This window comes from Ursus arctos, unplaced genomic scaffold, assembly GCF_023065955.2.
Source record: "Ursus arctos isolate Adak ecotype North America unplaced genomic scaffold, UrsArc2.0 scaffold_17, whole genome shotgun sequence".
Classification (NCBI taxonomy): Eukaryota; Metazoa; Chordata; class Mammalia; order Carnivora; family Ursidae; genus Ursus; species Ursus arctos.
Genome location: NW_026622841.1, coordinates 13,381,257 through 13,407,465, shown reverse-complemented (window position 1 = coordinate 13,407,465; position 26,209 = coordinate 13,381,257). Strand labels below are relative to the sequence as shown.

General features: G+C 49.5%; 1 long non-coding RNA gene across 1 annotated transcript in view; it reads left to right on the top strand.

The window, feature by feature from the left end:
• Positions 1-314: 314 nt before the first annotated feature.
• Positions 315-26,209, top strand: part of LOC123000890 (uncharacterized) — a 76,948-nt gene continuing 51,053 nt past the window's right edge. Inside the window, exons 1-3 of the long non-coding RNA XR_008959772.1 lie at positions 315-5,295; positions 11,265-12,840; positions 25,446-25,997. This is a non-coding gene — a long non-coding RNA (uncharacterized LOC123000890). The remainder of the gene's footprint in view (positions 5,296-11,264; positions 12,841-25,445; positions 25,998-26,209) is intronic.

Here is a 26,209-nt window from a genome sequence, read left to right as displayed (position 1 = left end):
TCTGGATGGGAGCGTGGGTACACATTGCCTGAACTCTGTGTGTGTTTGCAAACGTCTGTCCCATCTTGGGAGCACAGGGGCTGTAGGCTTCCTCTTGCCTGCTCTGGAAAGTGGGGCATATATGCAGATGCGGGCACCAAAGACCCTGCGTCCCACAGTCTACCCCTTGGCCAGCGACTGCAGTTCTCCGTCACCAGAGCTCTTATCCCGAGATCCCATTTTGATTACTTGAAATTTGGGTGGGGTGGGGGATGTGGCGGGGGCGGGGGGCCAGGTGGTTCTTAATTTCTTGTTCTCTTTCCTCTTGCAGCTCCAACTTGATCCGCTGTAAAAGGTCTCAGCCAGCCTCTCACCAAGAAATTGCTAATTGGGAAGCAGCGCCACCTGGTGGGGGATGAGGACAATGCAAGCAAGCAGATGTTCTTTCCCACTCATCTGATTTAGAGAAAACTGAACGTGAGGCAGAAAACATTTGAGATTGTAAGCTGTGCCCCAAACCTTAAAGAACGCAGGCAGCTGGCCATAAAAGTAATTTGAGCAATCTCCTCTTTCAGCCATCGCACTCACAGTTTGTTATAAACCTCTGAACTGCGCTGATGGTACCTGACGGTTTCCTCTGCGCTTTTTCCCCTGTGCTCGTTGGTCAGCATAATGTGGAGGGTATGGGAGCTTCCTCCTTCCCATCTCACAGATTCGGAACTCGGGGTTCAGAAGGGGTGAGTGCCGCAGACACACCAACGATGAAGACCAGGCCCCAGCTTCAGATTCATGCTTTACCTCCCTGCTTTACCCGCCCCCACGGGGGCTTCTCGCAACCAGGGGCAGTGAGCTGTGAAGCCCTATAAAATGAGAGGGACCCATGGTCTTAACAGCCCTGGGGCCTCTGGATTTCTGAGAGAGGACAGCGCCGGGTCCTAGGGGGTCGGAACATCCCTTTTCTGTGTCTCGTTGAGGGACTTGAAGATGTGGGATGAGGGAAAGTTTGCAGAGATGGGAAGCGCCGGGACTTTCAGAACTAGCTTTTAAGCGTTTGCCCATCTCAGACACATTCAAGGAGCAGCAGCTCTCACCTACATCCGGGGTTTTAAACATGCGCAAATATCGTCTGGTGGAACACTGAGTTTTTCATTATCCTCAGGTGTCTTGATAGCTTGAGCATTATGTGAATATTCCATTAGCTATCAGCCTACAGACTACAGAAAGAACCAAAATGAAGTGGCAGGGCAAGCAGAAAAGACACATAACTGCTGGTATGTTGAAAGCTCCAACATGTAGACCGTCCCAAGCACTCCCTCTACCAGTTACCATCATTCACAAACAATCCAAAGGCCAAGAATGACGGCAGCAAGGTCACCTCCAAGCAGGAACAGTTGTGGCAACACCCACCCTGAAAGCCTTCCTAAATACTAAGAATGCCACCACGTTACCTAGTCGTCACTCAGTGCTCGTTCTTGCTAGCACATCAGGGCTGGGTCATGTTTGTAACGTGGTCACTCCATTGTGTACTGGATGCCTTCATCACATGAACTTGGGCAAGAGGCGACATCCATCGTGATTTCGTTCCCAGCACCCACCCATTGTACACATGACCTTTCTCAGGCTTATTTACAGAATGGAAAAAACATTCACTCTGTAAGACAGTTACAAGGATCACACTGGCAAAATACATAAAGCACTCAATGTCTGACACATAGTAGGTGCTCAAGAAATTCGTAATGGTAGTTAATACCTTAATGCCCATGAGAGGCTAAGATACCCTTAGCTCATTCCAGCATCCAGCAACCCTGGGAGGTAGCTATTTTGCCCCGTTTTAACAGTTGGGGAAGTGGAACAAAGGCTAAGCATCCAAGGGCACAAAGCAGTTAAGCGAGACATGAGGATGGAACCCATGGCCCTCACCCACTGGTCTACTCCGATTATTTATGTCCACGTCACAGGACTTCTGTAGGCATGTCTGTGTGATGGTACAGAGCTTCCTGTGATGGGATCAGGCCAGCGGGACTCACAGGCAGGCTCCGCCTTTAAACTCTGTCATCTTGAACAACTGGCCCTTCTGGACCTTTCTTTTTCTTACTCAGAAACTGAATGCTTGGTTGGGAAAAGGTGGTAGAAATTGAACTAAACGATCTCAAAATTCTGTGACTTGAAGCTTGCTTTTTCACTTTAAAAGGTTTAGCGAAGGTTTAGAATTCTTTGCCTTCACACTTACTTCGGGTTTAACAGATTTGAAGTCCCTGTTGGGTGTGGTTAGGAACACAAACCCCAACTGTGGCCATAAGCTGATGGGAGGGGAGAATGTTTTCCAGGTCCTAGCAAGGGTGGGGGGGGCTGAGAGCCGACCTTACGGGAGTTGACCACTAGATGGCAGCATAAACAGTTCTGACTGTATCCGGTCTAGCTGAAGAGCCCTTTCTGTCCCTCCTCACCCTCTGGCTGGACGTTGCTCCGTTGCTCCGATCTTCTTCTCTTGTATTGATAAAAGTTTGCATTTTTGGAGGCTCTTGGTCAAAAAAAAAAAAATCAAGCTCGTATATGAGTCTTGTGCCAAAGGACGCAGAATTAGGCATAGCTCGAACACTGGCGACACATAAGGCCCACAAATAAGAATGGTTTTTACATCTTTAAATTGTTGAAAAAGAATAACTCTTCATGACACATGAAAATTATATGAAATTCAAATTTCAGTGTCTACCAATAAAGTTTATTGGAACACAGCCACTCATTTATGTATTGTGGCTGCTTCCGTCCCCTGATAGCTAAGTTGAACAGTAACCACAGAGCCTGAAATGGGACAGTCTGTCTCCTTATGGAAGAAGCTTGCTGACCCCTGACGTAGGTCAGCCTCATCCAAACAAAGATGCACTTTGCAATGTCTTTAAAGTTCTAATGTGTGAGTGTAGGAATTTCCACTCTGTCCTTGTGGTGCTGTGTTTCCTGGGCACGGTAAAAATAGTGGTGCTTGAGTAGGCCTGTGCGCGTTCCGGCAGCCACTTAGCAAATTTCCCTTGGCTGGGACCTCAGACTGGGGTAAGGGGCATAATTAGCTGTGACATGGTGACACAGCGTGGGATCACAGGGAGTGTGGAGGGGTGACCTCTGCCTGCCCAGAATTGGGGAAGGGTTTTCAAAAGCCACAATATTTTCATCGGGCCACGAAGCGAGATGCCAGATGTTCCTTAGCACAGAGATGAGGCATGGCAAAGAAAACCTCATTAAAGATGGATTTCAGAAGCAGCAGAGTGTATTGGGCCAGGAGCTGAGAAGGCAGGTAGAGCTGGCCAGAGCTGGGGGGACTGGCCAGGGCGGTGTGGAGGGGCTGGCGGCCCTGAAGGCGCAGGAGTGCAGGTCTGTCCTTTACCTGGGAGGGGGAGGCAGGAGGAGAAGCAGGTGGGAAAGACAGTCCTGAGTTCATTTGCTCACCGGTGAATTTGTGGCGCTTGAATTTGTGGCGGTGAATTTGTGGTGCCAGGCCAGTGTTTATTTCAAAGTGCGGCCTTGGATTCCCCACATCAGTCACCTGAAGGGTTTGAACAAAAATACAGGTTCCTGGACTCGCCCTTACCCAAACTCAGACCTACAGAAAGGAAGTACTCAAGTTTGGGGGGTGGGGAGTGGGAGCAAAGCAGAGCCGTCAAAGAAGGTTGGGAATGAGAACTCAGTACTCGAAGATGGAGAGCGAGGGTGTGCCCTGAAGACCAAAAAAACCACAATTTTTTTGCCCATCACTGGCCCGTGCCGCCGGGATCAGAAATCGCGGCCGGGGAGCTTGGTCGTGGGGGTCGTTGGGGACTGCGCCGATGTTTACTAATGGTGGGCGCGCGGGGTCGGAAAGGGAGAGGACCGGGGCGCCACACCTCCTCTCGGCGACACAGGGCCGCCGGGCTTGTCTGGAGCTGCTGCGGGGAGCGGGAGCAGACGTGCGCCGGGGAAGCCGCGTCCCAGGGGCCGGCTGAGGGTGCGCAGCGCGGTCGCAGGACCTTTTTCTAACGCCGTGGGGACCAGGGGCGCAGAGTGGAGCTTCCCTGCGAAGACCGTGTGTTGGCTCCACGGCCGCGGCCTTTCCTTCCTCCCGGCCTTCCGCGGCCAAGGGCCGGCCCTGCTGCCTACACGAGCCGGAGACGGAGCGCAGGTCTGCGGCCGGCAGGGGGCGCTGCCGCGGCCGCGGGCCTGGTCCCCGGCTGGCCACTGCCTCTGGCCCCAAGCTGGGTCTCCGGAGACCCCCACTCTGGCCCACACCAGCCAGGGACGGAAGAGTCCCTGGGCCACCGCAGGAGCTGTCTTTTACAGGCTGGGCTTGATGCAGGAGCAGAGAGGCCTCCAGGGAAGCCGCCCCGCATCCACTCCGGTGGATTTATGGAAATAGGAAAAGGTGAGTGGTTGAACTTTGCCTTCAGGACAGAGAGGGGTGAGGGGAGGGAGAGCAGCTTGCTAAACGGAGGAGCAGGAATTCCATTTCTGGGGCAACACCGAAACCTCTAGGCAAGCATTTTCCAAGCACTTCAAAAGGATCTATTTACTGACAAATAAGTGATATTGTAACTATTTTTAAGGCCGTCCCTGGACAGCCTTTTAAACTCAGTCTAGTTGCTAATTTTCTTTAAAGGCAGTATAACCTAGGGATGCGCATACACTCGCTTGAATCCTAAGACTGCCACTTGAGCTGGAGCCCCTGAGCAAGCCCCCTTCCCTGTAGGTACAGACGGCAGGCGTGTCCGTGGGGCACGTGGGGGTTAACACGGTCAACGGCAACACGTGCCCGAGCGTATAGGGAGGTCTAACACATGGTTACATTTCCTTCGGAAGTGTTTTCTTATTCAAAACCCACCTTCCTATTTTAGGGTCTTTCAAAATTAAGAATGCCTCTTTTCTGTGGCTTAGACTGCGCTTTGTTCGTTTGTGTTAGCTGTTTCTATTTCACAGAATTATCATCCTATACATGCATTTTCTATCTTTCCTTTTTATAATGGATGAGCCAATATGGATACTTTAATTACTGAAGCTCATCATGTTAGGGTTCACGGCTGTGTTGTGCCTCCTGTGGGTTTTGACAAACGTGTGACATGTACCCACCACTGTAGTATCCTACAGAACAGTTCCACTGCCCTTAAAACCCCCCTGTGCTCTGCCTCTTCATCCTTCCCTCCCACCCTCAGCAACCACTGACCGTTTATTGTCTCCATGGTTTTGCCTTTTCCAGAATGTCCTATGGTCGGAATCACACAGTATGTAGCCTTCTGACTTACACAGAAGATACTCGGTAATTATGGTGACTGAATGATCGGCTTCGTTTGCAAAGTAAGTTACATTTATGGTTCCTTCATGTCTTTTCATGAAATCATAACTCTTCCTTTTTTGCTGAATAATCCATTGTCTGGCTGGACCACTATTTATCATCCACCTGCTTAGGGATATTGTGGTTGCTCCCAGGATTTGGCAATTATGAATAAAACCGCCCTAAACATCCACGTGCAGGTTTTGTGCGGACAAACGTTTTCAGCTTCTGGGCAGATACCAAGGAGCACACTCGCCGAACCATAGGGTACGATGTATTTCGTTTTGTAAGAGATTGCCAGACTGGCTTCCATCTTGTCTGGCTTCCATCCTGCATCCCCACCAGCAGTGAATGGGGGCTCTGGTGCTCCACCTCCCCGCCGGCGTGCGGTGTTGTCAGTGTTTGGGACTTGAGCCACTCTGCCAGCACGTGGTAGGGTATTATCATAGGAATTTCAGCTGCCTCGTGACCTATGATTGGAGCATCTTTTCATAGGCTTGCTTGTCATCTTTTTTGGTGAGGTGTCGACTCAGAACTTTTGCTGATTTTTAAACATTGGGTTGTGTGTTTTCTTATGTTGCGTTTTAAGAGTTCTTTGTATGTTTTGGATATGACTCCCTCGTCAGATAGGAGTTTTGAGAAGTTTTTCTCCTTGTCTTTTCATTCTGTGAATGCTTTGTTCTCTCTGTTGCAACGAAATGGAAACGTGGGAATGCTGGGAGACGGAAACCAGTCAGAGGGTTCCACTCGGTCGTTACTCTTGTCAGAGGCAACACAGAGCAGTCTGCAGTGGTCCCTCCTTAGGCATTCAGCAGCGTGCCAGGAATGGATTCCTCCGCGGTGACCAAGCCCTTGACCCAGAGCTGGCACCGATCACTTGGCAGCGGGAGTAGACCCTGGGGGCTTCCAAGTCACTTCCTTATAGGGATAGCCAGGCACTTTCAGGGGCTGGGCCACCGCCAACCCCTTTCATTGTTTACCTGAAAGACAGAAACTGTAGGCCTACAGTGACATCCCCTCATAACTTCTTCTACCTTATTTGGGTCATAAAGGCTGAGTGCCTTCCTGATTTATTCCTAGAGACATGCGTCGTAAAAGAAGTAAGCCGGTTTTAAAACGCAAGCTCCAAGCGGGGTCTGCAGGTGCTGCCTTCCCTGATCGGTGCAGATGTGACTCCTTTCTGGAACACACAAACACAGACCTTCGCAGGGCCTTGGTAGAACAAAAGACAATAGGCTAGACCAGTAATCCCGTCTGCTTCCCACAGGATGGAAAATCAGAGCTTGGCAGTGGAAGGGAAGTTCAGCTCCAGAGAGGGGCTTTTCCTGCGGGTCTCCAGAACCCTCCTCCCACCCCACCCACCTCACGACACACGGATGCGACGTCTCGTGCTTCAGAATAACAAAGGCTCTGCTCTGAAGTTCAATATTAAGACAGACATATTTTCAATATGGCTGTGTGGAAGAAATGGCAAAGCGAAAGTGAACTTCTCTACAGCGGGTATGGCCCTAGTGAGAATAAATCATTGTGCCCGCCAAGCTGGTGCCGAATCCCAGTTCCCTCTAAGTCAGACTTTCCACCTGAGGGAAAGCGGGAGCTGTGTTGGCTCTGGCAAGCATGGCAGTAACTCCTGGTTGAACACAGTTGGAAGAATCCAGTGCAAGAGGAGGAGTGCCGTGGGTCACGTGCTTCTCCCAGTGCCACCCGAGGCCCATCTGGAAGCCTGCGGAATGCAGACTCCAGGGCCCAGCCCAGCCCCACGGCACTGAATGCCCAGGAGAGACCTGAGCGGGGGCGTCTCAGAAGCTTCGAGGCTGCTCAGATGTACCTTGATTTTGAAAATCATTAAGTTAAAAGCACAAAGTTTAGAAACCTTAAAACCTGGATTTAGATGCACCGTCCTCATGCTTCAGAACAGCATCCTCTCTGAAGTTCAGTATTAATTCAATATTAATTCAGTATTAGCTGTGGACTTGCAGTGCCATCCCCTCATACTCCTGTAACCTTATTTGGGACACAAAAGACTGAGTTCCTCCTCAGTGTATTTATAGAGACCTGTCGTAGAAGAATAAGTAAGCCAGGTTTTTTTTTTTTTTTTTTTTTTTTAAGATTTTATTTATTCGACAGGATAGAGACAGCCAGCTAGAGAGGGAACACAAGCAGGGGGAGTGGGAGAGGAAGAAGCAGGCTCACAGCGGAGGAGCCTGATGTGGGGCTCGATCCCACAACGCCGGGACCACGCCCCGAGCCGAAGGCAGACGCTCAACCGTTGTGCCACCCAGGCGCCCCAAGTAAGCCAGGTTTTAAACTCAGGCTTCAAATAAGGGTTGCAGTAGCTGTGTGACTTTGGACAAATATTTAAGTACTTTAATTCTTTTCTGCAAAATGAGTATAATGGTGCCAGGACCTGCACAGCTACCGAATGTACTGAAGCTATATAGTGTTTGAGACCTGCACTAAAACACAGCTGAGCTTCTCTGAAGACAAGAAACAGGGTTTCAGAAAGTGTACAGTGTCTCCCTCTTCTGCTACTGTGTTTTCTTTCACACGAAGTAATGATAATGACTAGCTTTCGAGTCCTTATCATAGACTAGGCATTATCCTAAGCACCCCATGCATTATTTAATTCTCAATCCTATGAAATAGGTTATACTCATGATACCCATTTTATAGATACAGAAACTGAGGATGGAAGGTAAAGCAGCTTGCTTACGGCCACATGGTTGCCAAGTCAGGATTTGAACGGGGGACCTCAGAGCCTGGGAGTTCTCCCATCTCCTTGGGCCTGTAGCCCTTAAAGACCTGAAAGAGGAAAATTTAAGTCCACTTTCTGGGAAACAGTGGAAGTTTAATTCCTCCTGAGCAGCCCCATGGTAAGAATGTCCAAATAATTATTATGCTGGAGCCTAAGGCAGAGCTTTTAAAAAGTTTTCTCTGGTGAGACTTATAAACAGTACCTTTCCTGAGATGCTCACGGTCTAAACCTGAGATGCCCAATTTGGGAGTCACGAGCCACAGGTAGTTACTTAAGTTTAAATTTTAATTCATCAGTGGAATATGGGAGTCCAGATAGAGGCCCACGCACATACCAAAAACTGATTTTCAATAAAGGTACAAGGTGATTCAATGGACAAAGGATAGTCTCTTCAACAAATGGTGCTGAAACAATGTAATATGCATAATCAAAAAACTGAACAATCCCCACCTTGCACCATATACAAAATAGTACATTTAATGGTCCATTTAACTCAAATTGCACCATACATCTAAATGTAAAAACAAAAACTGTAAAATTTATAGATGAAAACATAGGGGAAAAAACCTTTGTGACTTTGGGCTAGGCAAAGATTTCTTAGGTGCCACGGTGAAAACCACAAGAAACTAAATTAATAAATTGGGCTTCATCAGAATTGAAACTCTGCTCTTTGAAAAAACATTCAGAAAATGAAAAGACATGGGGGCACCTGGGTGGCACAGCGGTTAAGCGTCTGCCTTCGGCTCAGGGCGTGATCCCGGCGTTATGGGATCGAGCCCCACATCAGGCTCCTCCGCTATGAGCCTGCTTCTTCCTCTCCCACTCCCCCTGCTTGTGTTCCCCCTCTCGCTGGCTGTCTCTATCTCTGTCGAATAAATAAATAAAATCTTTAAAAAAAAAAAAATGAAAAGACAAGTTATCAACTGGGAAAAAATATTTGCACATCGTGTATTTGATAAGGTCCTTGCATCTAGAATATGTAAAAAAACCCTCAACACTCAATAATAAAAAAAAATAGTACAAAATGGGCAAAAGATATGAACGCTTTACCAAAGAAGATATACCAATATCAAGCCCATGAAAAGATGCTCGACATCATTAGGCAGCAGGGAAATGAAGATTAAAACCACAATGAGACACCCCTACAAACCCATTAGAATGGCTAAAGTGAAAAGATTGACCATACAAGTTGTTGGCTGGTTTGTAGAGGAACAGTAGGAATGGACAATGGTACAACCACTTGGGAAAAATTTGCCTGTTTCTCAACAAGGTAAACAAAACACCTGTCCTGATCCAGCCATTCTGCTTTTAGGAATTTACCCAAGAGAAGTGAAAGCATATGTCTCTACAAAGATTTGTACAAGAATGCTCATAGCAGCTTTGTTCATAGGCAAAAAATGGAAACCACACAAGTATCCATCAACAGGTGAAATTGTATCTCCAAACAATGAAATATTATTCAGCAATAAAATGAAACAAACCAAGACAACATGGGTGAATCTCAAAATAATTTTGCTGAGTGAAAGAAGCCAAACCAAAAAAAAAAAAAGGAAAGAAAGAGAGAGTATAGACTGCATGATTCCATTTACATTATATCATACATCATATATGCAAACTAATCTCTAATGACAGAAGGCAGATCAGTGGTTGCCTGAGTGTGGGGGGCAAGGATGAGGGATACAAATGGGCATGATGAAATGTCTGGACATGATGGGTATATGCAGTCTCTTGATTGTGGTAATGGTGCCATGAGCATATGTGTCAAAACCTCAGTCTTAACACTTGCTGTGCAGTTCATTGATGCCTTTTATACCTCAAAATAGCTGTTAAAAATTTTAAATGTTTAAATAAAATTTAAAATTCAGTCGCACTAGCCATGCTTCCAGCGCTCATTAGTCACACTGGCTAGTGGCTACCATATTGGATGAGAACATTCCCATCATGGCAGAAAGTTCTATTGAATAGTGTTGGTATAGACACAGCATCTCCTGCTCCAGGCTGGCAGGAAGTTCTAATAAAAAGGAATATTTCTTCTGGCCAAAGAGCCCACTGCCCTTGTTGTCTACAGAGCAAAATGGATGATGGAGGGGAGGGACTTTGGCAAGCAGTCATCTGCCATCAGGACAGGCCATTAGAAAAGGGCCAGGTGGCAGGTGCTGCCAAGGGTAGGGAAAGGGGATGGTCCTGAGGCTCTGAGGTGGGGGAAACCTTCTGCTAAATGAATTGAGAGGAATGAGGGTGCAGAGGTAGTGAATGGTGGAACTGTAGAAAGTTCAGTCTCCTCTAGCAATCTTTTGGTTCAAACTGGATGAGGGAAATAAGAGTGAGATGGGAAGGGATGGGCCCAGGTCTCAGTGGAATTGGAGAACCCCCCCCCCAAAAAAAAAAAAAAAAAAACAGAGCCAGGAGAATCCAGGTGTCCTGCTGCTGGGAATCTAGGTTTTGATGATTGGGAAAGTAAGTAGAAATTAGAACCATGTGGCTAATGTTAAGCATGCCTAGTTCTTCAGTTGTACCAATTGAGAGCATTGGTATTTTGCTTTCTAGTTGCGTTCCTATAACTTGGTGCGCCCCTAAGTAATCTGCCTGTTGAGTGTGGCCTGGAGAAGCCACAGCCCCTTCTGAGAATGATGTTTCTAAGTGGTGAAGTCATGTACATAGAATTACAAAGAAAACTGATGGTGTTGAGGGGCAGTTATGTGCCCAGAGCCTCACCGTACCAGACCAGGAATGTAACTGCAGGGGCAATGAGGCCACTCATTGAATGGGTTTCCGCAATCTGGCAATTCTCACCCTGATTCCAGAATGCAGTGGAGCGAAGAGTTTGGCTTCCCTAGAAATTGGACCTTTTTTGGATGAAGGCAAGGAGTTGAGAGGACGGAGGACTCCTGCTATTCCCAAATCTGGCCGCAGAGTCTGTGACCAAGTTCAGCCTCCAACTCCTTCTCAAATAAATACGTTTGAAAATATCCGTTTGACAAAAATACGTGGGGGCCGAGGCCTCAGTGCTGCCCTGGGAGGAGACCCTCACATGTAACCCCACATGGGATGGAGGGTCGCGCCGCCGGCTTTGAGCACGCAGGGGCGGGGCGAGGGGTGGCGGCCGGTGGTGGTCGAGTCTCCTGGCTCCAAGGAGGTCCTGGGGCCCACGAGGGGCGCCGTCGGGGGGAAGAGGGAGGTCGGGGGCGCATCTCGGTCCCCGGGAAGGGGGTGCCACCTACCCCTCATCTCTCCAAGCCACTTTTAGGAACTTTTAGGAACAAGAGAGACACCCAGAGGAGGCCACTCCCGAGGGGTGTTGTGAGGCCGGGACTGTGGATGCGAACTCCAGAAAAATGCTGGCTGCAGCTGGGCCCACCTCCGATCGTCCCTGCTGGAGGCCGACGGCACCCCGGGGAGGAGGAGCCAGCCCCGCACGGTCGGAGCCCGCGAGCGCCCGAGGGCCGGCAGGATTGAGGCCCCGCAGCGTCCCGCGGCCCGGCCTCCCCGCTGCCTGCGCCCCCGCGCCGCCTGGATGAAGGTGAGGAAGGGCCCTTGCCCAGGGGCTTGGGACACAGCTTCCCCAGGACCGGTGGTTAGAAAGTGCTCCTCCGTTCCCATCAGCCTGGTGCTCAGCTAGACCAGGCTCTGGGGCCAACGGGGCAGGCAGCCCCAGAAGGCCAGGAAATCTTTCCTTTCGGGTGTCTTCCCTTCTCCATCCCCCCAGGATCCTACTCCCATCTGCCTCAGGTTTGCATTCTCAGTATTTGGGTCCATCCTGAATCGAGAAGGGAGACTAGACCTGGGAACGTCTGCAAGAAGGGCCTTGTCCACATCAGCACTGGGTAAATGTTGAACGAATGAAGTGAGGAACCATCCCTCTCGATCTTCCTGGAATCAGGAAAGGATGATTCTCCACCAAGTGGACATTTTGGGACCACGGCAGCCCTGATAAGGAGAAATCAGGAGGGCTTCACACCCCTGGATCTTTTCCCCCTTGAGATGGGAAGAGGCCCTTCAAAGCCATCAACTTCCTTAGAACAACAGTTGGAAAGGCAGGAAAAAAGAAAGCAAACACAAATGGCCTCATTTAACTATTTTTAAAATGATCCATGGAAAACATGGAGACATATTAAAAAACACAGTTTTGTTTTGTTTTTTTTTAAAGAGTAAAACAGTTAAAATCCCTGGTCTCAGAGACCCAATCTTAATTCTCCCCAGGGATAACCACTGTTAATGTGATGTGTGGCCAGCCTCATCCCATCACTCCCTCTGCCTCCCACCTGGGCTTCCCTGCTGTTCTTCACACCTAGGACAGCGCCCCCTGCAGGGGTTTGTGCCTATGTTCCCTCCACCTGGAAACCCCACCTTGCCCCCCTCTGTCCTTTCTTTTCTTTTTTGGGAAGGGGTATTTTATTTTAATTACAGTATAGCCTTCATATAGGAAAGTGCACAAACTTTAAAGTACGCAGCCCAGTGAGTTTTTACATAATTGTGTACATACATATGCCCCCAGATAGAGATACCCATGCCAGCTCGCCAGAAGGCTCCCCTATGCTTTGAGCCAGTACCCTCTCAGAGGTGACCACTGTTCTGACCTCATCACCATAGATTCCTTTTGTCTGTTCGCGTGAGTCACCTAATGTCCTTTTGTGTCTCCAGCACTTTCTATGGGGGCTCATTCCCATCTTCCAGGTCTCAGCTCAGATGTCACCTCCCCACCCCCCTTCCTCTCCATAGCACTAACCCTGACCTTTTTTTTTTTTTCAGAGCACTTCTCCGTTTGCAGTTTCTGTTTGTGCACTAGTTTACAGTTTTTCTGCGCAACTAGAAGGTAAGTGCCCTCTTCTGTCCCCTGCTGTCTCCTGAACCCATAGCCCAGGGTCTAGCATATGCACACGGTCAACAAATATTTATTCAGTGAATGAATATGTGTGTAAATGAAAGAAGAAATGCCCCAGGTATCAATTTGTATGGTCCTGAATCTAGAACTAATTATAGTTTGTCTAAATGCTGGCCTCTGCCGGAGTCCTCTGTGCTTCTTGTTACAAAGACAATATTCACCAAATTCAAATGTGAAGACCTAGAAAGACTGGAGTTGTTCCAGTCTGCCTGGAAGCAAAAAGTGGGCTAATTCTCACTCTCTCTAACAGGATTGCTTTCTCCACCAAGACTGGGCTTTCGCTTTATGCCGTTGAATCAGTGTTTTATAAAACAACTCCACTTTGGCTACCTAAAAAGATCTCAACAGTGGTAATCTCTCTTGGAGTGAGTGAGGATAATGTTTTTAAAACTTCCTTTATATCTTGCCATGTTTTAAAAATAAGCACATAATAACTTTTTAGAAGAACTCGCATTGTGGTAAAACACTTAACATGAAATTTACCATCGTAGCCAATTTTCAAGGATACAGACAGTTCGGCACTGTTCCGTACATTCACAGGGGGTAACCAATCTCTGAACTGTTTCAACTTGCAAAGCTGAAACTCTGTAGCCTCTAAACCACAACTCCCCGTCCCCTGGCCCCTCGACCCCTTCTACTTTCTGTCTCTGAATTTGACGACTGTAGGAACCTCCCAGAAGTGAATCAGTAATGGAGCATTCAATATTTGTCTTAGTGACTGGCTTATTTCATCGAGCATAAGGTCTTCAAGGAGCACCCTTGTAGTGTGTCAGAATTTCCTTTCTTTCTAAGGCTGAATGCTGTTCCGTTGCATGTGCATGCCACACTGTTTATCCGTCATTCCTCGAGGGACGCATGCATGGCTCCCCCTTTGGCTGTTGTGAATAATGTAGCCGTGGATAAAGCAGAGCATCTCTTCGAGGCCCTGTTTGCAGTTATTTCGGGTATATATCTGGAAGGGGAATTGCTGGGTCATATGATAGTTCTATTTTTCCTTTTTTGAGGAACCGCTGTGCTGTTTTCCACGGCGTCTGCATCATTCCACATTCCCACCAGCGAGCGTAAGCATTCCGATTTCCCCAGATCCTCACCAGCACTTGATATTTTCTGGTTTCTGGAGAATGGCCATCCTAATGGGTGTGAGGTGATACCTTGTGGTGGTTTTGATTTAAATTTCCTTGATGACAAATGATGTTGGGAGCATCTTTTCATGTGCTTGTTGGCCATTTTTACATCTTCTTTGGAGAAATGTCTGTTCAGGTCCTGTGCTCATTTTTAATCAGTTTATTTGTTTTTGTTGTTGAATTCTGAACAGGTACTACTTTTAAGATCAAAAAAGAATTTGATTTTATAAAGAAAGAGGGGGCGAGGGGCACCTGGGTGGCTCAGATTGTTAAGTATCTGCCTTTGGCTCAGGTCATGATCTCAGGGTCCTGGGATCCAGCCCCTCGTCCGGGCTCCCTGCTCAGTAGGGAGTCTGCTTTTCCCTCTCCCTCTGCCTCTTCCCCTGCTCATGCTCTGTCTGTCTCTCTCTCTCAAATAAATAAATAAAAATAAAATCTCTAAAAGAAAGAAAAAAAAAGAGGGAGCGAGCATACAGAAGGCCAGTCAAGAGAGTGCAGTTGTTAAAAGCTGGGGCTCTGAAATTAGAGCATTCACTCACCATAATTGCTGAGTACCTTCTATGTAAGTCAGAGTAAGCCAACTAACACACAGCCCGAAAAGCTCAGTGACCTAATGCTGTAGAAGTCTTGCTCGCTTACTTCCAGTCCAGTGTGGTCTCAGGTGGAGGGGGAGAATGGATGTACGTTATGGAGGGTCAGTAGGTTGTTCAGAGACCCTGCGTCATGCAGTCAGTTAGGGATCTCGGTTGCTTGCATCCTGTAACACTGACGTCCACAAGATGTGGCCTCCACGGTCGCCATGGGAGGGGATAAAAGGGAGAGTTACACAAGGGTAACTTTTTATGGACCAGTCTCTGCCTGTATTACATCAGCCTAAGCTTGTAATACAACCCCACCCACTACAAAGGAGACTGGGAAACATCCTTTTCCTGTGCGCCCGGAAGGAAAGGAAATTGCACTGTCTCTCCACAGTACATCCCTTTGGTCACCAAACCACCTCATTCTTCTTCCCACACATGGAGACACTCATCCCCTTCTCTCAGGAGACAACCCCAAGTTGCACCCAGGATCTCCAGGTCAGGTACCTTCTCCCTTGAGACCATATATCCCTCCTATGTTCTGGTGACCAGTGAATTAAGGGGGGATACGTTGTCTGCCCCACTCTCCACACCCAACACACAGTAGCAAAGTAGAAATAACAAAATTCCCATTGAGAAAAGGGAATGCACAATAGCCCCTGGTCCAGAAGAGTGATAGACTCCTTCCTGTGAGACAGGCTTTGGGAGGGTTCCCTGCCCTGGCTGGGAATTCCATTCTGGTCTGACCTCTGAAGGACACGCCCTGCCCATGTTTCTTCCTGACCTTATCTTCACCTCAAAGGAGTTTCTCCTGTTTTAGTCTCTCCCCTGAAGACACCTGAGGCATTCTTTGGGGAGGAAGCCCTTCGCCTTAACAACATCCAGTTCTTGGAGCTTTCCTTCCGCTTGCTTATGGAACCCGAAGGGTTGTTTCATGTCTGCCATTTTTAGGGTGACTTCACGATTTCTCTAGCAGTAATTCTCCCAGGAAGTTAGTGGGCTTAGTGAAGTGGGGAGAACTTTGGGAAAGGCAGGCCTACCAGAAACCCATGCACAGATGTGGACAGACTAGTTGGATATAGGGGAGTAGTCCGGGCTGGAAGGGGACACTGGGGAGCCATTACCATGCCACTGCATTTATTAGCTGTATAGACGGAGAAGAGAAGAGGTCCAAACACTGAGCCCTGGGTCACTCCAGTGGCCAGAGAGGGGTAGAGGCTCCAACCAGGAGATGAAGGACCGGGGGGGAAGTCAGTGAAAATGCAGAAGTGTGGGAAGACAAGGGAAGAGCATGTCTCAAGGAGGGTGTGCAGACAGGTCACTAAGGTGAGGACTGAGGATTGACACCGATGACCTCCTCAAGGTCATTGGTGACTCTGGCAAGGGCAGTTTCCATGGAGGACCAGAGTGAGAGTCTGAGTGAAGTGGCTTCAGTCAACAAGGGGAGGAGAAAAGTGAGTGACTGTGACCACGAACAAAATCGTCTTGCTATGAAGGTGAACAGGGACTGTTGGCCCTTGTCCCCCAAGAGAGGGCACAAGGTGTGGCACAGATGCTAGGAGATGGAGCAGTGGAAAATGAAATCTGCAGAAATAACATTTGTTGCCTGAATTTGGAACCCAGTGAGCAGCTGAGAGGGAGGATGAAGAGGTGTGCGGGGGTCTGGGGAGAGGAAAGTAGGCAGGAGTGGGCCGGGGAAATGGCAGCACGCTGGGCAGCAGGAAGGGCCCTGGATGTTCGGGTCCTGCCCTGAAGGAGAGACTGGCCCGTGGGGCTGGCATCTGTCTTCATCAGGTGCGGCCGTGTGAGCACGGACACGGAGTAGGCACAGGGTTTGAGGGAACTGAGGCTGGGGTCCGGCGCTGCTGGTTCTCGGGAGTTCAGGTTTGGACTGGAGCCCCCCCGCCTGCTGTCCTGGGCCTCCAGCTTTCAGAGACTTCTCAGCCTCCGTCACTGCGGGCCCCAGTCCCTCCTAATAAACCTTTCTATGCTGTTGGTTCTGTTTCTCTGGAGACCCCTATGCAAGGCCTGGAGGGGAAATAAGAAGGAGAGAAGGATGGGGGTGTGGCAGGCTCAGAGAGGAGGTAGGGGGAGTCCTGGAAGAGCAAGGGGAGCACCTGGCCCATGCTGGGTCACCTGAGAGCAGCAGCAGCAGTGCCCTCAGGACCCAGCCGGGTTTGGTTTGTGCGTGGAGGTAAAGAGAACATTCCGTGCCGAGGCTGCAAAGGTAGGAAGCAGGGGAGTTGGAGAGGGTGGAAGATGGGGTCACAGAGGGGGATACACAAAGCCACCGATAGCTTCATGCCCCACGGGAGGGGCTTTGGGTCTCAGGTATTTAGTGGACACGTGTCCTTCCTCAAAGAGGGTAAGAAACACTCAAGGTCACAAGATGACTCAGTGACAGAGACGGGACGTGATCCCAATGCCGGAGCCCAGACTCTCCCCAGTGTTCTAGGCTTCTTGGTGGAAAACACTGGAGTCACTTGTCTACCTCCTATTCCAGAAAACCCTAGGACTCCAATCATCGTTCCTTTCCTACCAAGGAGACCCCTGTGTCAGTGGTTTAAACCTTTACTTCTGGGCTCACAGATCTCTCCAAGACGCTGGACAAAATCTGTGGATTTTTCCCAGACAAGTTTCCATGTCCACAAGATAACACCAGCTGTTTCCAGGGGTTGTGGACTTTTTGAAACCCATCTGAAGCCCCCAGGTTGATACATCCTACCCTCTGGCCTCCATGTCTCACGGAGGTGGAGCTGAGGTGAACGGGAACTGGGTCCTGAAACAAAATGGTCCCGTGGCCCTAATGTGCCCTGTTTTTAAGGGTCAGGTGACCCAGCAGCCACTTCCATCCTTTGCTACCTTGGCAGAAACCTCCCTGGCTGTTGCCTGGACACCAGGACAGGGGAGAAGAAGGCATTTGGATGGAAATGTGAGGAGTGGAGTGGGGAGTCCACAGTGGGGAGTGGGGGTGGCCATTGTGCAGCTCTGTGCCACCCAGGACTCATAAAGGTACATCCCACTACTCCCCCCACCCCCCCAGCAGCGCTAAGTAGGTCACCGGGCCTGCTCAGGAGCCCTGTGGAAGTGTGTCCTCCGTCAGCAGGTCAGCCCTGTCTGGGAAGCTTCCGGGAGCTCCTCTCTTGAGAACACCCAACACAACCCCAGAAAGACAGCCTGGTGGGGGTGTGGCTAGAATTTACATGCCGCCCCCACCGCAACCCCACAGGAAATTCCCCCAATGGATGCCTTATGCTCTTTTCCAGTCTCCAAATTAACAACCATTTCCAACTGGAAACCTAACTTACGCCTGGGAGCGGAAAGGGCAGCTGTCCAGATGGACCAGGGCTTAGAAGTGAGTGACCCCAGGGAGGCAGCCGGCTTTAGCTAACAGGAACCTGCCACGTCGTAGGACACTCTGGAGGCCTGGAGAGGTTTGCAGATACCCCTGGGGAATTAGAAGGACCTTGAATTAGCTTGCTGGCCAAACATGCCTCATTTTCTAGTCCCCAGGAGTACCTGGTTTTTTCTGTCTTTTCATTTGATGCTAAAGAAACCCAGCCATTGTCTCACACTGGAAAGGAAATAATCCACTTGCCTTCTCCTCCTCCTCTCCTGCCCCCTTTTTGCTGGAGAATATGAAGACTCTCCCAGCAGCCGTCACAGTAAGAGCAGCCCTTCATCTTATTAATGATAGCAAGAATACGGAGCAGCGAAGTAAGCAGCTGTCTTAGTCACTAGGACGTTGAAATGTACTCAGGCTGGACATGCTGAGAAACCAGGACTCTTTCATGTTTTGGTGACAATACCAAAGCCTAATTTCTAGGCAGTTGCTAGATCACCAGATTCCCATCACCCACATCGAATATTGTCGTTTCCTAGACCAGTAGAGCCCATGTATCTGCTCCGCTCCTCCCCGGACACGCTCTGCTGGGTGTTCCTGCGTCCTCCTGCTCACAGATCCTGCCCCCTCCAGACCTCTGCACGTCACAGCTCTGATCCCCCTTCATCACCAGCCGCTTCTTCGCTCTGACTTCCGAGAGAGAAGTGGATTGGCCATCGTACTTGTTCACTAAGGCGGTCCTCGGATCGGGCCGCTTCCGTTCTGATCAGCTGTGGAGAGTGTGTCTTACATGGTACAACATTGGATAAAAGTGGAGACAGCTTGCCTCTCCGAGAAAAGGCATGCATCTAAGGGACCCTGTAACATGTCTCCCAGTACAGAATTTCAAATACGCCTTCACATCATCCAAAGCCGCAGCTGGTTACTGCCCCAGGAACGACAGGGCAGGGCCGTTTCAGAAACTACTTGCTCAGCACAGAGTCACTTTCACCCCTGGTTATGTTGATATCCCTTCTAGATATTTCTCTCCATTCTGCAGTCCATTTACTAAATGGTTAACATAAGCACAGCCTCTGTAGGTTCCATATGACCCCGGAACGGAAAGGACTCATTGCATGGGCACAGAGACCCACCTTCCCCACTTACCTCCTGGACCCACACATTCCAGTGATGGCAGGGATGGCAGCATCCTTGTGACTTGTCCCCAGTCTGTCGTGAGTCTGCAGACACCATCCTAGCCTCCACTCTTAGATTAATCAGCTGTGTGGGCAGTGGGAGAGTTCGGGGGTGCCCCGGTGACCTCACTTGGCACTGCAGTGACTTCCGGTTGCTCCCTGTGATTTCTGGAGCCTCTGCCCGCTGGCAGGCTTGTGCCACGTTTCGGGGAGGGGGGGGCGCTTGCATCCCAGGAGTTGCTACCTGGCTTCCCAGCTCTGTCCTCAGCTCTCAGGACTAATCAAGGGACCAAGAATCCTTGCAACATTCGTTTGGGCGAGACATGCCCCTTTTTATTAGGCTGGGGATTTTTATGATGCTGTAGCTCTTGCAGAGCCTCTGGGGGCTGCCCCTCGATTTCCCGCTCTGGGGTCTTGGCTTAGAGATGAATGATTTTGCATGTTCATGTGTTCGGACCACCACAGCCTTTGGAATGGCCAGCTCTCAGCAGCTGCAACTGGGCCCAAAAGACCGAAGTCGCCAAGCCTTGGCTGCCTACTGGTAGCCTGGGCTGGCCTCCCCGTGCTAGTGGCCGGCAGGGGGTGGGGGAGCACGACAGTCTAGCGTGTGAGTGCTTTTCCTCCTGGATCTGATTTGGACCTTGTTGCCTGATCGTAGGCTGGATCGCTTTGACACAGAAGAAGCTGAGGGTGGGGCAGGCACTGCGAACACACATTGCGGACTATCATTATGTTGTCTGAAATCCAACGACATTTAAAAATAAACTCGGTCACTTTGGCAGACCGCCAGTGGGTTGGCATTTCCATACACAGTGCCACTCACCCCACTGAGGGCCCCAGGAGGTCCACACTCTTGCTGCCCCAACCGTGATCTCACTGGAGCCTCCAAATAATCCCCGAGTCTGGCTTTTGGATTCCCCATCTTACAACTGGGGAAACTGAGGCAGAGAACATTTAAGTGACTTGTTCAGGGTAACAGGGCAAGAATAAAGATCTTAATTTCTTAACTTTTAACCCTATTCTGGGCCTTCAGTTTGATGTGAGAAAGTCTGTAATTTTCACATGGAGGTGTGTCCGTGAGGGGTGTTTCTCAAGAAAGGGAGGAGAGCTCTGTCGAGGCTTAACAAGGTCACCCTACTTGATGCCTCCAGGCGTCCCGGTTGCAGATCCTGGCTCCCTCCTTTGTTAGAAATTCACTTTGCTTGCTACTGTGCTCGTTACACATTGTTCTGCCTGCGCAGAACGGATAATTAACTCCCAGGCTCGGCCATCCCTTTGTCCTGAGCACTTTGCATCCTCTCCGTCTTTCTCCTCTGGAGATCAAACTCTGTACCCCTTTCTTGAGTTTCCTTTGATGCAAGCCTTTATGGCTGGGAGGATGGGCTTGTCAGTTGCTGTTCTAAGGACTCGTGAAGGTCATTTCGGTCCGCTTCTGGAAAAAGGATGACTTTGGAGGAAGGCAACCCAGCAGCCTCCCTTCCTGCACTTTGTTTGTTTATGTGTTTACCTCATGTCTTTTCAGCAGTCATTGTCCTATATGTGAAAAGATGAAGCCTTATTTTGACAGCTGGGAAGTGTCTTTGATATTGGGAGGTGTCATTCGGGAAAAGGGGGCGGTGACAGCAGATGGGCAGCAGCTGGTCTGCCCTGCAGTCGCCCCTGAGCACAGCTGTGGGTGGTTGCAGTGGGATTGGGGTGAGGGGGTGCGTCTGTGTCTGTTTTGTGTTTTGCCAAGTTCCCGGGGCTGGATATCATTAGGCTGCAAGCACTGCGCTCTGATATGTTCGAACCAGGAGTTCCCAGCAGCAGGGAAGAGGGAAGGAGAAGGAGCAAAGAGACAGGAGAGGAAAAGTAAGGAGAGGAGCCGAGACCCCCCCACCCCACCCAGAGGTGGAGTCCGAGTGACGGGGAAAGGCCCTGAGGTGGGGAGAGAAATCCCAGGAGGAGAAAGGGGAAAAGGAGGAGGGGTGGCAGGGTGCTTGGTGCGTGGGTGGGGTAATTGCCTGGACTTGGGCTTTGTCCTAGTCTGTTCAGGCTGTTATGACAAAATCCCGCAGACTGGGTGGCTTGTAAACAACAGAACCTTCTTTCTCTTGTTTCTGACGGCTGGGTGTCCAAGATTGGGGCGCCCATATAGTCTGGTTTTGGTGAGGGCCCTTGTTCTGGTTAGACTGCCCACTTCTCTCTCTGTCCTCACAGGGTCAACGGAAGGGCTGGGGGAGCTCTCTTTTAGAAGCGCTCTAACCCCATTCATTGGGTTCCACCCTCATGACCTAAGCGCCCCCCAGAGGCCCCATCTCCTAATACCATCACTCGGTGCAGGGAGGAGGAGCTCCACATGTGCTGTTACGTGGACACAGTTCAGAGCAGGCTCTCCCCTGAGATCTGCAGATTGGCATCACAGAGGCGGCCGCCGCCTTAGTGCTGGGAACGGGAAGCCTCTAGGGCTCCCCCGCCACCCGGGGCACACAGCCCACTCCTGAGCTCTCATCAGCCAGGGGAGGTGAGAGGTGGAAAGCTGTTTGCCAGCTGGCCTGCTCTGCGAGCTACCTGTCCAGGAAACTAAATGTGTAGGAGAAGAGACTTTCTAGCTCTTTCTCAGGCTCCCAAGGCAGACAATGAATGTCTATCCTGGTATTGCTATTCCCTCAGAATTGTGGGGTCCACAACTGCCCGGCTCACATGTCTGTCTGGCTGCAGGACCAGCTCACAACCAACCCCTTCTCTCTTTCTCTCTCTTTCTCTCTCTCTCTCTCTCTCTCTCACACACACACACACATGCACACACAAGCATCTCTCCCCTTCTCCCTCCTTCTGTTCTCAGTTTTCTGCCCTAGGTGTTCCTTGTCACCACCACCAGAAGCAGGTCCTACCCAAAGGCCCACAGAGACCAGGACTTTGTGGGGGATTCTGACCCAGCGCCATTCCTGAGCCTCAAGGGTTAAGACAGGAATCCCAGAGACAAGTCTCTGCTTTATGACCCGCTGAGATGAGCCTTTGAGTAGAGCTGGATGCAGACACGGGAGTGGACACCCCTCCAAGGTCTGTGACAGGGGCATCAGCATTGGACCTCGGGGAGGACAGGCAGGCCCCTCCCTGGCCCCCTGCCCTTCAAACTCAGATTATCCCACTAAACCAGGGCAGCCAGGACCATCCTTGACCGTGAGGCAGAACCACAAGCCCAGAGGTGTTGCTGGAAGGCCCAGAGCCTGCTTGCGGTCAGCTGCTTTCTCACTTCCAGTCTGCAGACGGCGAGTGAGAGTCTGCTTCCCCGCAGGGGTGCCTCTGTGGAGCTGAGGAGGCCACCCCACATGCCCGCTGCGGTCCTGTTGCAGCCCTTCCTGGCAGCCACTGTCGGCTGCGAGGTCATGGAAGCCTTCCCCTCGACGATACACTCTGCTGACGGAAGCTGAGTAGTCCAGGGAGGAATTCCAGCACTTCTAAAGAAGGGCCTGGCCACACAGAGACCCAGCCCTCAACTCCATATCTTGGAGGGAAGAGGGTGGCTGCGTCTGATCATTTCCACAGGCTTCTTGCCATCGTGTCCTTCTTGGGTCAGAAGTTTCCAGAACTACAGCCACTGGGGGAAGTTCCAAGGAGACTGGTGGTCCCCAGCATTCAGTGTTGTAGAGAGCTCAAGGAAAGCATTTACCGAGTCTTATAACTAGGAAGCCCCCTGAGACAGAGAAGCTGCTGAGAACGGTGGGCTCCTTTGGGAATCTTGGCTGAGAAAATATGATGTAGGCAAGAGGGGGAGACCCCAACAAGGGCATCCCCGGGTGGCTCAGTTGGTTGAGTATCCGACTCTTGATTTTCGCTCAGGTCATGATCTCAGAGTTGTGAGTTCAAGCCCCGCATCAGGCTCTGCATTCAGTTTGGAGTCTGCTTAAGATTCTCTCTCCCTCTCCCTCTGCCCTTCCCCCACTTGTGCACATGTTCTCTCTTTCCCTCCCTCTCTCTCTCTCTCTCTCAATAAATAAATAAAATCTTTTAAAAAAAGGGAGGAGCCGTAATTATTTTTTAAGACTGAAGAGCTCAGGTAGCACGGTATTAATAATTCGGGCACAACACTGTCATAAATGTCACAACAGTTCATTTCTGACCTCTGTCGCGTGGCAGCTGACATTCACGTGTGTGACCCACACTTCCGGGACCGAGAGCCAGGATATTCCTGGGGAGTGATGAGGGCTGTCCTTCCACCTCTGCTATAGAAAGCATCCTAACACACATGCACGTAGTGGTGACTTTATTACAGAGACAACACTGAATTGCCTGTGATTTGCCAAACTATTGTAATAAACCAAAGACTGTCCCTTTAATAGCAACAAATTTGTATCGTGCCTTGCGAGAATATAAACCAGTAAGCAACTCAGTGAGATTGAAAACCACGATGGTTCAAACAACACCCTCATGTACCCACGCTTCTCTTTTTAAAAAATACCAGTGCAAGCCAACTTACAGAAAAACCTAATAAACACAAAACAGCTATTTGTTTTACAAAATTCCTCTCTGGATATACATTGATAATATACATCAGTTTACAAAGCTGCACTCGGTATGTGCGTACAAACTCATGTTCTTTTCTTCAGTGTTTCATTTACGCATTTCCATTGACCGGCATATTCTCCCAACATCTGGTAGCTAAAAATATATTATTGATTAGTGTTTCCTTATTATTGAGTATCAGTGGTTTTCACTGTTTACTTTATAAATCGTGCTTCTATGTATTTTGTACAAAACCATTTCCATTTTCAGGTACAGCCTCCCAAAGTGAAACTGTGGGGTCGAAGGGTATAAAGGGTTTAATACTTCATTATGGATTCCCAGATTCCTTTTCGGCAAGCATAAATCTATTTTTAGTTCCACTGACAATATATAAATAACCAATTCCCTTCAGGCCGAACAGATTTTTTTTTTCTCTTTTTTTCCTTCTTCCTACTTCTTCTTCCTTTTCTCCTTCTTCTTCCTTCTCTCCTTCTTCTTCAATAGTATGAAATATTATGCAAGGATTATTTTAAATTTTTATTCCAGAAGTGGAAATGAGGGGTAGATCCTGTGTTTCATGCCACCTCGGTGTCACACAGCCTGCTGGTTCACGTGTGTTTGAACGTGTGTGACTGGTCAGAGGGGAGTGTGCAGCCGGCCCAGAGCACGTCCCCAATGCCCCAGCTCAGCCCCTGGCGACAGGTGGACAGTGGGCACTGAGTGCCGAGCTCTCAGCGTCTCGGGGGCATTGAGGAGAATATGGCGTCATGAAGCCACGTGACACCACACATCTCCTCAAGAGCTCTCCTTGCTGTCTTCCATTCTAAGTATGGCAACCACGTGTCCTTAGTCTGCTACCATTTCAAACAGTTGGTCCAGTTGTCCCCTTACAGTGCGCCCATTCTTTTCAAGTCATGCATCCTAAATTTGAATTTGGAAAATATGGTCACTACTATTTTGGTATATTGGTCTCACCCACTCTACTAGATACAAGCCTAAGAGTGAAGACTGAGTCGTAGTCGTCATTCCAAACCTGTGTGGTCCCTTGCCTCCTACTTACCGTACCCTTTCATTCTAAAAGTGGTTCTGTTTGCTTGCGTGTCGTTTGGAGAGCTGCTTTTCTTTGAAAATACAGATTTTAAAATAGCACTCATCTCTTTTCTTTCTTCTAAGCTGTGTGTGTGAAAATAAGTTCTGCAGATAGAATTTTCCTTCATGTTTTATATGCAGCAAGATATCAGCTAAAGACAATAATATTGCTCATCAAATTCATCCTTCTGAATACTTCACTGTGCTGATGACAGCTGAGTGGTGTTCGAAGTCACAAATGTCACTGCTTTCACTTAGTATACGAATTGAAGTTGGCGTGGCCAATGAAAGATGTGAGCCATAGGCGTCATTCATATCCCGAGCTTTCAGTACAGCGCTATGAATCCATAGCTTTTCATAAATACAAAGATGAACACATTTAGAAATTACATACTAGTCCAGCACACCCATACAGCAGATCTTCTAGGGTATCAGGAGAAGAATTCTGGCAAATGCTTTGATTCTAAATTCTTCACATGCCACTGATTTTATTACAGACCCCAGCACTTACCATTTTCTTCCAGACTCCCCCCTTCCCGGTACAGCTCTCTAGGAGCCGGACTGGTTGGACTGGCACAAAGTGTTCAACATGCAAGGAGACCATGGCCGTCCTCAACCTCTAATAGGTCAAAATCAAGCTTGTGCTGCAGACGGGCTGCATGAGTGTGGAGTGAAGGGAGAGCTTAGCGTTTATAAATTTGTATATTTGAGCCGGCAGCGATTGTCTTTTATTGTCCATTAGGTGTTTATTACGACAAAACTTTGAAACACAAATTCAAGGCGAATGAACAAGTATCCTTTGGAAGGTAAACATCATCTCTCCCACCTGTGGGCTCCCAGGACAGTGGCTTAAGTGGCTGATGTGCACATAGGGCGGTACAAGATATCTTCCACATCTCCTGACTCTATCACGCTGGGCCCCAACCCTGAGCCTTCAAAGTCCAGGGCACTTTACCCTTCACAATCCTCTGCTGCCCAGAAGTCATGCTAGGACTGCTGTGGCTTGCTCGCACTAATGCCCTAGAGCTTCGGGTCACCCGGCAAGTGTCTGTTTTGTCCTCCTCCCAGCTTTCTGCATGACATCAGCTAGACGTGATGCCCAGCAGGAGGGAGTGGGCTGGAGACTCGGCCCATGTTAACTCTGAGACATGGCTTCCAGGGGCCAAAGACGAAGCAAGATGGGAACTCCACTGGCGTCGGAGGCTGGAGGTGGGAATATGGACTCGGAAGTCCAGAGTGTCCACTAGCGGGCTGTCCATGGAGAACCCCAGTGGCCATCAGGACCAGGGAAGAGGTGTGGTATGAACAGGAACTGGGCCTGGGAACTGCAGGGAGGGCTCTGAACGGAGAGAACTGGCCTCTAGACCCGGCTAGATTAACTATCAGAGCAAGTAGCAAGAGCTAAGATAAAACCGTGGTTCTGGACCCTAGATGAAGGCGAGAGATTCTGTGACCTAGAAGTCTCTCCTGGGGCCCCTGGCGCTAAGTGTTGTTTGCTCATCAGCA